The 13549-nt window shown below is 45.9% G+C and overlaps 1 pseudogene; it reads right to left on the reverse strand.

Moving 5' to 3' along the window:
- The window catches only part of LOC142456202 (ATP-dependent RNA helicase DDX18-like), a 32830-nt pseudogene that overhangs the window by 7330 nt on the left and 11951 nt on the right, over positions 1 to 13549 (reverse strand).

Here is a 13549-nt window from a genome sequence, read left to right on the forward strand (position 1 = left end):
TCAATTGTGTAAAGCACACTTGTACATTCATTGCCCTCATCATTCTCAAAACGTTTGCTCTCCACCTAAGCCCCTGGCATCAGCTCCTCATTTTCCCCCTCCCTCCCCGCTCCCCCTCCCTCATGAACCCTGGATAATTTATAAATTATTATTTTGTCATATATTGCCCTGTCCGACATCTCCCTTCACCCACTTTTCTGTTGTCTAATGGAAGTTCTTAAAATAGAAGGGGAAATGGTAGCAGAAGAAATTTCAGAACCGCAGGAAGGAAGGAAGGAAGGAAGGAAGGAAGGAAGGAAGGAAGGAAGGAAGGAAGGACGGAAAGGAAGGAAGGAAAAGGAAGGAAGGAAGGAAGGAAGGAAGGAAGGAAGGAAGGAAGGAAGGAAGGAAGGAAGGAAGGGAGAAATAAGGATCCCTCCAACAGATTGTCCTTCTCCTCTTGAAATTTCAAGGAAATTGCAAATGGAGAACAAGAAGGAAGAAAGTCCAAAGAACTGATGCATTTGGATAACAGAGTTGGTGACAATACTGAATAGACCATGGACCGTCGGAAGACCAAGCAGCCCTGGTTGGGAGGAAATAGAGCCAGAATGCTCCTTAGACGTGAGGATGGAGAGACTTGGGATGCATTACCAGGAGAGACCAGTCTCTGGAGCCCAGCCCATCATGCTTAGTAGAGAGCCAGTGAAAAAGAAGGAGACGCCCGTTGGGATGGGTTGGGATGGTGGCAGCAACCATGGACTCACCCATAACAATTGTGACGTGGGCGAAGGGGCGGGGAGTATTTCACTCAGCTGTCCCGAGGGCCACTGGGAGTGGGGTCACTGGAACTTAACAACAGTAAGGACAAGAGAGGGGGAGGGGGGAGGAGGAAGCAAGGAGGAAAACCAAGGAAACAAGGGAGGGAGGAGGGAGGAAAAAGTGGAAGGGAATAAGACCAGGAACGGAAGGCTCCTGAGTTGAACTCCTGGCTCGGCCATTTGCGGAGACAAGCAAGAGCTAGAAATGAAAAATGAATCAGAAAGAAAGAAAAGAAACCAGTGTCTCAAACGCACCTGAATGAACGAAACAAAATGAGAGCCACAGGCTGAACCCATCGGTTCAAAATAAGTAAATAAATACGAAGCATTCAGCTTTGCAACTGAACTCCAAGGCGAAAACTCTTGGTCTTGGTTAAACATGAAAAGGCACGTACATTTCTTGAGAGTGTGAGACCAAACACTACATCCAAAATGACATAAAATTTAAAATTCACATTAAAAGGAGAAGATTAAAAGGCTAGGTGAAACACAAGTAAGGCCGAGGTGGCGTTGAGTCCATCAGAGGAAAGTTCAAAGCAAACGTGATGAAGCAATGAGACAAAAGGATACTTTTATATGGAAATGAGGTGAGACTCCTCATTAGAATATCCCTGCGTATCTATGAACTGATAATCAGCACATCCAAACGTATGAAGCGGAACACGATTTGATATCAAAGCAGGAAGACAGGAGCACAGCCAGTGTGGTACTGAAGCACCCACGTGACCCACAACGGGGAAAACACAGTAGAAAAAGGAAAGAGGATTTGGGTGGGCAGTAAGGAGTCCAGGGGGCACAGCACTTCAGCACCGTGTTGCTTGTGGAAAGGTTGGCAGTTCAAGCCCACCAGCCGCTCTGTGGGAGAAGACGCCCCATTCGACTTCAGTAAAGTAGCTCTCCAGTAGGTCCATACGACTCGGAACTGAGTCTGCCTCTGTGGGTTTGGTTGGGTGGTTTAAACTATGCAATTTGTTAAATCAGTAGCTGCACCAAAGTGTTAGGCCGCACATTTTCTGTTCAATCCCACAGAATTTTATCAGCGGAGCACCTGCCACGGTGGAAGGAAAGTCAGTGAAGTTGACAAGGCTGAAATTATCCAGGCCAGCTTCTCATTTCGTAATGATGCGGCCATAGACCCTGGATCTTAGTAAAATTAAAAAATTTTAAGTAAATTATCAAGGCTTCATGAGGGAGGAAAGGTAGGTGGGGGAATGAGCTGATACCAAGGGCTCAAGTAGAAAGAAAATGTTTTGAAAATGAGGATGGCAACATATCTACAATTGTGCTTGACTCAATGGACGGATGGATGGATTGTGATGAGAGCTGGATGAGCCCCCAATAAAACAATTTTTTAAAAGAAACTAGATATTAGTAATAAAAGCAAATGAAAACAATGTTGACCCTCTGAAAATAACTCGTGGGTCCAAGGGGGCGCACCCTTTAGAACCGCACTCCCCATTGGGGTCGCCACTCGCCCCGTGTGCGCTTTACAATGACATGTTTTTACATTCAATAAAAAGAATGTAGTCCCTCGGTGTCACGTGTCCAACAGCAGCATGGGATTGTTGTCAGGTGCCACTGGGATCATTCCAACCCCCAGCGACCCCGTGTGGCCGAGGAGAAGACTGCCTACTAGCGTTTCTTGACTGTTATTCCCTTCTTCCTGGGACCGCAGGGTGGGTGCTAAGCTTCACCCTTTCCCTTGGCAACAGAGCACTTTACCATTGTGCCACCAAGTCTCTTTAACGTGGAACTCCCCATAACCTTTTCCCAGTGAACCCTTTCTGAATGAGAGGCCTTATAGGGCAGGATGGAACTGCTCTCTCCCCCCAAAGTTTTAATCTTTAATTTATTTAAAACATTTTCTTGAGTTTTGGGGGGGGGGGGAGTTTACATAAGTTCAATTCCCATCTGAGGCAGTTACATAATCTGTCCACTCTCGAAGGAGTGGAATCCAGCCTGTCAATCAGGTCTTGGCCAATGAGGCCTCTGGGTGGGCATGGCTTTCACCTGAGGATTCTGGGAACTCCCATCTTCCTTCTGGGAGGTGGGAAGTACACTCTCTCTGCTACACATTCCTGGTGACAAGCTACATGGAGCTACACTGGTTGAGCCAAAGCCCTGGAGCTGGAGGAGCCACGTGGAGACCCCTGCCAGTGCTGAGATGCACCCACCGTCACTGGGTCCACAAGACTTTCCACCCACTGGCCTGTGATCTTCCTGAATTCAGTGTCATTGCAGTGTTGGATGAATGTGAAGAGGAATTTATAGACTGGAGTTGGACACGGGCTAATATCTGATTTATGGACTTGATCTGAACTGGGCTGGGATGTTTTCTCAATATACAACTGCTCTTTTATATAAATCTCTTTCTTATACACATATGAGTGTCTACGAATTTGTTTCTCTAGTCAACCCCGACTAGCACACCATATGACGATGCCATTATTTATGATAAATACTTGTGTGTACGACTTAATCTATTATAAAACCGTCTCTATCAGCTCTTTCATTTCCTTCTGACACCTGTTGCTCCTAACAGATTAGTGCAAGGGCCTAATATACTAAATCAATCTCGAGTCCGCCCTGATGCCTCTCACTGTCCATGCAATGCCTCGCTGGGTTCTACAAAATCCCCAGGCATTCAGAGTCACTGTGATCCCAACAACACTTGAATAGTTCGAGGAAAACCTTCTCCAGCATGAAATCTGACATTTCCCAGGAAGCCAGATGGGAAGTGCACCTTTTACTACAGAACCCTTCTAGAGAAAGCCCAAGGATGCCAACTGCCCGGGCCATCTGGAGGTCAGAGTGCATAATCCCATGGACTTGAGGAACCCCCAGGGCTCGAGTTGCCACCTTTGTACACAATATCCCAGAACCTGCATTGCAGCATTGACAATGTGTGGTTGCTGGCTTCTGTTTTCCATGAATGGCCAAGACAGAGAGGTCAAGGTAGTTGAGCCCCTCAGAGCGGTATTTAAGAACTTGCAGGATGAAAAGAACACCATTCCTTTCTTTTCCGGGTTTTCCTTAAGGAATGTAAAGAGCAGGAGGAATCTCTTCTCAGAGGCACGAACAACATACCCCTGCTCCAGACCATCCCAGTTGCATTGACTTTATCATCATTAACACCGGCTCCTTTTTCAGAGAATGCCTCTCCGGTTCTTCAGCTTTACCAGTCTGAGCGGCAGAAAAGGGCATGGTCTGTCTGCATATTGGAAGAAATTTAACAGTTCGCTTTAATTCCTCTTCAAATCCAACATTCAAAATAGGATCAGTGTGGCAGTTACTTAATTTCCTGTCAACTTGCGGAGGGGTGGAGTCTAGCCTGTCACTCAGATCATAGTCTATGAGGACTCTGTGTGGGCATGACCTTCTCCTGAGGATTCTGGGAACTTCCGTCTTCCTTTCTGGAGGCGGGACTCATGCGTACTCTCTGCTTCATCTCCCTGCTGGCAAGATACATGGAGCTACGCTGGTGGAGCCAGAGCCCTGGATCTGGAAGAGCCAGCGCTGAGATGAGATGCTTCCACCGCCACTGGAGCCACAAGACTTTCCACCCTCTGGTCTGTGGTCTTCCTGCACTCGGTGTCGTTGCATGTGTTGCGTGAATCTGAAGAGAGACTACGGATTAATAGACTTAAATTGGAGTGGGCTGGGATGTTTTCTCAATATACAATTGCTCTTTTATCTAAAGCTCTTTCTCATACACACGTGAGTGTCTCTGAATTTGTTTTTCTAGTCAACCCAGATTAACACAATCAGCCTCATCAAGCACCAGGCACCGAAGGTTTTTATACAAAAGCCCTGGCGCTTCCTGTGTGTGGTCCGGGAAGTGGCCTGGTGTGGCTACAGTGTTGTTGATCCCATTCCAAAGTTTCTGTGCTTCCGCAGATCTGTTACCGCCGTGCATGCGAGCGTGGTGTGTTGTCAGCTCCTTCGGCACACCAAATGTCCGTGTGGCCAGTGCCCCCATGGGGAAGAGAATGAGGACACCTGCCCCGTTCCTGGGCATGAATGTTAACAATGAGATCCACCGCAGGCGTGAGAAATGTGAGGATTTGCCGCGGCTAGGAGACCCTGCCTTCCAGAAGGGATTGATTCTTTTACGTTGAACTTCAGTCATGTTTGTAAAGCCTGTTCCTCTGAGTGTTTTACTGACAACCTTAGCGAGAGAAGGTCTTATCCTCAAATGCACCTGTGTGTCCCAGGGGCAGGTGGGGCTCTTCACTAGCATCGCCCTCATCAGCTGACTGTTCTACTCTTGTTTCTGCTCTGCCAGAGCCTCGATGCCACGTTCTTTACTCTCCTCCAAGTCTTCAGTTTGTTGTTTGTTTTAAATCAGGCCTGGTGGCATCCTCCATTTTCTTTCTTTCTTTCTTTCTTTCTTTCTTTCTTTCTTTCTTTCTTTCTTTCTTTCTTTCTTTCTCTCCTCCTCCTCCTTCTTCTCTTCCTCCTGCTCCTCCTTGTCCTCCTCATCCTCTTCCTCCTCCTCCTCTTCCTTCTCCTCCTCCTCCTCCTCCTCTTCCTCCTTTTTCCTCTTCTTCAATGAGAGGTGGTGTTGCTTCCCCATTGGATAACGTGGCAGATTTCTTGGGACATTTAATTTTTTTTCATTTCCACCGTTTCTTTAGACCTCTGTCCATCTTGGGCTCCTGAGAAGCCCACCTTGGTAGATGGTTTTAGGGATGTTTTTTCTATTTCTTTCATCTCCCACAGTTGTTTGGGGCCCATCTCCATGTTGTGCCTGTAATATGCACACGAAGGAGCCCTGCCGGTGTAGTGGTTATGCATTGGGCTGCGATGCTCCTGGTTGGGAGTTCAAAACCGCCAGCATCTCTGAGGGACACAGACTGGGCTTTCTACTGCCGTCAACAGTCACAGTCTCAGGAACGGACAGGGGTGGGCTGTCGCTCTGAGTCAGCATTGACTCGGTGGCAGTGAGTTTGGTTGTTTGGGTTGGATGTGTGCACACCTGATGCCCCTGGAGCTTTCGATTTTGTTGCTGAAATTTCAGGTCCTGCTTCTCAGTCCTCTGGTGCAGGAATGGCCCGGTAGAGGGGATGGGGTTGGGGGCACTCCCCAACTCCTGTGCCGCAGTTTGCGACCTTGGCGCTCTTGCTTGGATGTCACCTTCGTGGGGGCAGATGGGCCACATCTTTCTCCGGCGATGGGTTCACATAACTGGCCTTTGGGTTGGCAGCCACGTGTTCACCGCTGTGCCACCAGGTTTTGCTGTGGTTAATAAGCACGGCTTGAACCAGCTCTAACTCATAGCTACCGTACATACAACAAAGAAAGCACCGCCGGGTCCGGCCCTGTGCTCACAGTCTGCTATGTTTGAGCCTCTTGTCAAAGCCACTGAGCGAATCCATCTCCTTGAAGGTCGTCCACCGTTTAGCTGGCCCTCGACTTTACGGACCCTGAGGTCCTTCTCTGGAACTAGTCCCTCTTGCTAGCATGGTCAAACTTCGAGTCAAAGCCTTGTCTTCTTCGCGTCTAAGGAGCAGCCTGCCTGGACTTTTTCTAAGAGTCACTCCTTCTTGAAGTCGTTGCGTATTCCGTATTCCTCGCCCGCACCATCGCTCCACGCATCTCGTCTTCTGCAGTCTTCAGGACCCGTCGTCCAGTTTTTGTACACGTTTGAGGCCTTTGAGAAATACCGTGGCTTGGAGGCCTCTTTGCCTTGAAACACTGTGAAGAGGTTTCTGATCGTTGCTTCTGCTGTGGGATTGCTCGACTGCTGCTGCCATGGAGGTGCCTCTGGGTCCAAAGTCAAATGAAGTTCTCCACAACTTCGAGCTAGTCTCTGTTTATCGGGTGGTCCCTGCGGATCGCGTGGCTACTCCATTGGACCATGTAGCTAGAAAGGTAAACAAAGACGTGCTGCTGTAAAATCATGGGCACATTTGCTAAAGAAAAACATCAAAATGTGAGGCTATTGTTTCTCAACTTGTCCTTCGTCTAGGTCTACACACTTTGGAAGACCGGGTTTCCACCTCTCTAACCCTTTCCCAAAAGATGTGCTTCCCTCCTCCAGTTACACCAGGTCAAAATGGCAGCTTGGCCATCCTTGAAGGATTCAAACTTAAATGGTTATTGAATTTGGGAACAAAAAGAAGTTCTGGGGATAGATCAGAGTAGACGGGGTGAGGATTCTCAGTGAAATTCCCATAGGGCAGTCCTTTCTTCCCCTGAATAATGAGCATTGTTGTGTGAAAAGGCAAGAGGTGGGGATAAGAGTGGGGGCTTGTGTGGGAACCATCAGGACAACTTTCTTGAACGTTTTCTCACCAACAAAGCTTTCTTTCCATTTTCTTGGAACTTCTTCATAATAAGCACCCAGGATCATCTAGTGTCCTTCAGGAAAATCTATCAAGAGGTGGCTTTTTGGAATCCCCCCAAATAATCACCATAAATAGAACTGGAGCAGAATCCTTGGAGAGAAGAGGGATGAGGTACCTTGAGAATTTCCTTTTTCTTCAAGGAGTCCCTGAGTGGTGTATATGATTAATACGCTCGATTGCTAACCTGAAGGTTGGAGGTTCAAGTCCACGCAGAGACACCTGAAAGAGAGGCCTGGTGATCTGCTTCTGAAAGACAGCCATGGAAGACCCCCAGACCCTACAGTTCTGCTCTGACGCACATGAGCTCATCCTGAGTCAACTCCACAGCTATTGCTAAGTGGCAATGGTTTCTTCCCCAAATGCTGTATCCAAAACCATCTCAGAATGGTGTTGATGGGCCTGCGCTGTAGATTTCCTGATGTAGGAGCAGTTTGTTATTAAGTGTCATCGAGCGGGCTCCGACTCAGAAAAAAAACCCATGCAAACACCCCCACCCCCCAGTCCTGCACCATCATCACAATTGTTCTTAGGTTTTTTTGGTTTTAATTTTAAAGCACATCTGTACATTCATTGCCCTCATCATTCTCAAAACATTTGTTCTCCACCCAAGCCCCTGGCATCAGCTCCTCATTTTTCCCCTCCCTCCTGCTCCCCCCTCCCTCATGAACCCTTGATAATTTATGAATTATTATTTTGTCATGTCTTGCCCTGTCCGATGTCTCCCCTCACCCATTCTTCTGTTGTCCAGTCCCCGGGGAGGAGGTCACATGTAGACCCTTGTAATTGTTCTTGGGTTTGAGTCCACTGTGCTGTAGCCACGATGTCTCCTCAAGGGCCCTCCTCTTCTTTGCTGTCCCTCTACTTCACCAAACAGGATGTCCTTCTCCAGGGACTGGTCTCTCCTGACAATACGTCTGAAGTACAAGAGACGAAGCCTCGCCATCCTTGCTTCTAAGGAGCTTTCTGGATTTACCTTGTCCTCTTGGCAGTCCGAGGGACTTTCAATCTTCTTCACCAGCACCATCATGCAAATGCATCAATTCTTCTTCGGTCTTCCTTATTCGTGTTCAGCTTTCACTGCATATGAGGCAGGGGAGAAAGCCTGGGATCAGGCACACCCTTGTCCTCAAAGGAACATCCTTGCCTTTTGACACATTCAAGAGGTCTTGTGCAGCAGAGTTACCGTATGGACTGTGTTATTCAATCCCTGGACTATTCTTCACTACTGCTTCGTGAGCATTGATTGAGCCGACCATGGGTCAAGCATTGATTGAGCCGAGCAAGATGAAATCCTTGACCACTTCAATCTTTTCTCCATTTACCACGATGTCACCCACTGGTCCAGTTGCAAGGATGTTGGTCTTCTTGACATTGAGCTGTCATCCATCCTGAAGGCTGCAGTCCTTGATCTTCATCAGCGAGTGCTTCAAGTCCTCACTTTCAGCAAGCAAGACGGTGTCATCTGCATATAGAAGGTTGCTAATAAGCCTTCCTCCAACCCCGTTGCCCTGTTTTCCTTCATAGAAGCCAGCTTCTCTGATTATTTACTCAGCATGCAGATTGAATAAATATGCATAAGCGCATCCTTAATTGCTTGAATACTATTTGGTAAAATGGTCATGTGTGAAATCTCTTCACTAAGCTATTTAATGGATAGAAACATCCTGATCCCGAAGTCCATGGACACGGCACAGGGCACGGCAATCCTAGCTCTCTGTGGGATTATCAGCCCGGTCTGAGGCAGAACCCGTGGCAGCTCTGTTTTTGATTTTTTAAGTATACGCAGTAATTTTTGTTGAACAGAATGTTGTTGAACGATGAGAAATGAGAGCAAGTTGAGCCGCCAGTTATGCTGCCCTGGCCTAATTAGAGTGTCCAGCAAAGGTCGCCTGCTACTTGTTTGCATCCGAAGGAAAAGAAGCACCTGCAGGTTTCTATTATTTATTAACGTGGGAAAATCTCCAAGTCTTTCCGCTAACCCCAGCAGTTGTTGTCATGAGAGATGAGTTTAGCGATTTGATGTGGTAAATCCCTCAGCTTGCTGAATTAGAATCCCAGTCGATAAAGTCCCAGATCTAATTTTCACCCTACTTTATAAGATTCTCCTTTAAATTCTATTATCCTAATGCATATCTCTAATTCTCCTACTTCTCGACAAGACAGCACTTACCACCAATTGTAAAGAGCATCCTGATTTGACACAGCAGAATATTTAAATCTTAGACTTACTGCACCATTGAGCTTGGGTACAGATATCCAATTTATTTCCCCTGAAATTGCAGTACTTGTAAATCGTAGCAAAAGTCTTACTCTTGTTATGAATTCTGGAAAATAACGATTTTGTTTGGGCCTCTAAATTTGCGTAGATAATAACTACATCTGCTGGTTTGGCAGGGGGTGTAGGTCTTTGAAACCCCAATTCAGTCTATGACTTAGAAAGCCAGAAGTACAAAAGGAACAGAAAAACAAGAAAGGCAAAGGAACTTGCAGGGCAACTGTCTGGTGGTTTCCATTGTCCAGTTGGCCTTCACATATGAAAGCAAGCTATGGACGAAAATATATGGACTTCCTGTCGCCTCTGTCTCGGACATTCTTTCCCCATAAAGTCAGTCCGTCACGCCTCACTTTTCCCGGGTTTAAGCACATGCTCAACTCACCCAGTACTCTTCAACCCCACCCTGCTTCCTTTCTGTCCATTTATCTGGTCTATTGTATGTTTTCCCTTGATAACTATAAGTCCCAGGAGAGCTGAAATAACTGCACTGGTGAGTTGTTAGTTTGCCATTATCTTGTGATTTTGATATAAATAGATGGATGATAGTTATAGACAGAGATGATATAGATTGACCAATTGATTGATCAGTAGATGGATGGATGGATGGATCCAAACCGAACACTGCCATCTTATCTATTCTGACTCCTAGCAAACCTATAGGACAGAGTAGAAATACCCTTTGGGTTTCTGGGACTACATCTTACCGGGGTAGAAAGCCTCCTTTTTCTCCCTCAGAGAGGCCGGTGCATTTGGATTGCTGACTTTGTGATGAGCGGCTCAGTGAGCAGCCACTATCCCCGCATGGCTCCTTAGATAGAGATGCTTTACACATACATTATTCGTGGTTTCTTCTGCCTGCTGACTTTGTGGCTCACAGCTAGGCAATTAGCCCACGATGTCACCAGGGCTCGTGATAGAAAGGTAGATAGATAGGTAGATAGCTAGTAGAAATTTCCTTCATTTCTGAACTTGATAGGCATGCTACCATCCTGCCTTTTTCTTCTGAGTCTTGTTTCCTTCATGAAACATTCTGCTTTCGAGACTGATCTTTGTTGATGGATTAAGTTTACTCCTTGTTTGTCTATTTGCCATTCTCTTGTCAATGGCCATTCGGTGGTTTCCGGTTTTGATTTTATGTATTTTTCTGCAATGCAGACAGGACTGTCATGAACGCTCTTGTATGCACCCACTAGGGTACACGTGTTAGAGTTTCTCTAGTCGGGAGTGGAATTTCTGCTTGCAGGATGGGCAGGCTTTCAGCTTTGAACAATAGCATCTCTTTATTTTCCAAGTTGGGCTGTACCAATGTGTGCACGAACGTGGTCATTGAGAAGGTCCCGTTGGCATCACCCTTGCCAACACTTGATCTTTTCTTATTTTTAATTTTGGCCAGACAGGTAAACATAACCTGATGCATCACCCAGGTTTAGGGTGACTGTCCTCAATTATGAGTGATCTGGGGCACCTGTCATGTTTCCCGAGCCTGTAAAATATCGCTCATGCCTTGCTGCGCTTCTTCGTCTTTTGTGTTGTATGTCTTCTCCATCGCTTTAAGAGCCCTTTATAATGGCTGGATCGTAAGGCTTTATCGGTGATGTAAGTTTTACAAATACATTATCCCCAGTTCGTGGCTCAGTTTTCTCCCTTCATGCTTCCTTCCTCCTTCATCTCATTTCCCCTCTCCTTCTGCGTTCGTGCCTTGCTGTACTGCCCCGTGAAACTCGACGGGCCGGACACACGGCAGTTCAACCAACGACGCGGCAGGGACAGTTCCAGTAGTCTTTCCCTTTCAACATTTCCTGTCACTCGTGTTGCTGGCACTTTTTCCTAGTTAACGTTTTGGGAAAATAAATGGTAAGGCCCCTTGAAATAGGAAGTATTCCCTTTTATTTTGATATTGCAGTCATCAAATAGTAATTTTTCATTTCCTCACTCAAGTACAATTATAACAAACACATTTCTAGTTAACTGGACAAAAGGCAGACTTCGTGAGTCATGTGACGGATGCTCTAATGCTTAGCTCACCACTCTCTGTCAGTCTGTCAGTCTGTCGTGGTTGTGTTACTGTGATGCTGGAAGTCGTGCCACTAGCATTTCAAATACCAGCAGAGTCATTCAGGGCAAACATGTTTACATGGAACTTCCATATGAAATCGGAGGGGGAAGAAGTGAGTCTGAAAAAGACCTCCTACTCCTAAAGGAAAAACTATTCCCAAAGAAACAAGTGGCCCCAGAAAAACTTCCAGCCAGGAGCAGAACACTGTCTGCTACCCTAACAGAAGAGGAGCCCCTCCGGTGGGAAGATGCTCGTCCTAAAATGGGTGAAAGAATTGCCTTCTCAGAGTCAGATGTTCACAAAGCAGATGGAGCAAGACTTTCAGGATCTTCGTTTGCTGATGTGGTATGGCCCCAAATGAAAAGAAACAGCTGTAACCAGCCACTAGTAACCGGACTGTGGAAGGTTGGAAGCATTCACCTAGGAAAAGCGGAAGTCTTCAAAGACGATCCGGAGCACGTAAAGAGCATCCGTGAGCTGCCCTGGGCCGGGGCTGGCCACTGGGCATCGGGCAGTTATAAGGTTGACTATGCAACTAAAGAAAGAAAACTGTATCACATTCATTAACAAAGAAGAAGGTTTCAGAATCTCTCTTGAAGTTCAATGTTGTCAGTGATTGGGTAAGATCCATACACGTTAAAAAGAAAAGATCCATACACATACAAAGAAGACCTGTTAATATGACTGCCATTCAAATGTAATCACCAACCGCTATGCTTAAGAAGACACGGATGATTTGAACCAATTCCCACTTTCTGAAAGTGATACCGCATGCCATCAAAATGCACTGATGATCGCTGGATAGGACAGAGGCTATACACTGGTACATATGAGGGTTGGAGGTACAGGGAATCCAGGGTGGATGATACCTTCAGGACCAAGGGTGTGAGGGACGATGCTGGGAGAGTGGGAGGGTGAGTGGGTTGGAAAGGGGGAACTGATTACAAGGATCCACATGTGACCTCTTCCCCTATCCGGAGACTCTGGATAGGGCAAGATATGACAAAACAACGATGTATAAATTACCAAGGGCATATGAGGGAGGGGGGAATGGGGAGGGAGGGGAAAAAAAAAAGAGGACCCGATGCAAGGGGCTTAAGTGGAGAGCAAATGCCTTGAGAATGATTGGGGCAGGGAATGTATGGATGTGCTTTATACAATTGATGTATGTATATGTATGGATTGTGGTAAGAGTTGTATGAGCCCCTAATAAAATGTAAAAGAAGAAAAGAGAAAAAAATGATTAGGGCAAAGACTGTACAGATGTGCTTTATACAATTGATGTATGTATATGTATGAACTGTGAAAAGAATTGTATGAGCCCCAATAAATTGTTAAAATAAATTAATTAATTAATTAAAAAACAAACGAACAAAAAAAAATGCACTGATGATCGCCGGTGATTAGAATGAAAAGGTTGAAAACTAAAAGGAAGGACCAGTCGCTGGGAAATATGGCCTTGGCGGTAGAAACATTAGAGATGGCAGATCAGGATTTTGTAAAGCAACAACTTATCCATCACAAAAAAATAACACACACCTTTTTTTCAATATAAACAGTGACTAAGCACTTGGGCCTTGCCAGATGGAATATACAGGAATCACATCGGTAGAATGAGTGGTTGTAGAAGCTCAATACCATCAGTTAGAACAAGGACAGGAGCGGGTTGTGGAACAAGGCTGTCGTTGCTCCTAACAAACCACATCAGGATAAATGGAGGAAAGTTCAAGTTAAAGCTGAAGCAAATTAAAACAAGTCCATGAGAGCCAAAATAGAACCTTGAGTCTATCCCATCTGAATTAAAAATCACACCAAGAATAGATTGGTTGTATTGAACACTAATGACCCCAAGCCAGACGAGTTGTAGGGTGACATCCAGGCCATTATACATGATGAGACCAGAAGGTCATAAAGAGGTCAGAACAAAGAGACAGACAAAAATAGATGTTAGAGAGAGTTTTAAACTTGCCGTTGAACATAGAGTAACTAAAACAAATAGAAGCAATAATGAAGGAAACAAGGTGAAAAGATATTTTTTTCTATTTCCCCATCCTCATATATAAGCATA

The sequence above is a fragment of the Tenrec ecaudatus genome, chromosome 9 (assembly GCF_050624435.1).
Source record: "Tenrec ecaudatus isolate mTenEca1 chromosome 9, mTenEca1.hap1, whole genome shotgun sequence".
Lineage (NCBI taxonomy): Eukaryota > Metazoa > Chordata > Mammalia > Afrosoricida > Tenrecidae > Tenrec > Tenrec ecaudatus.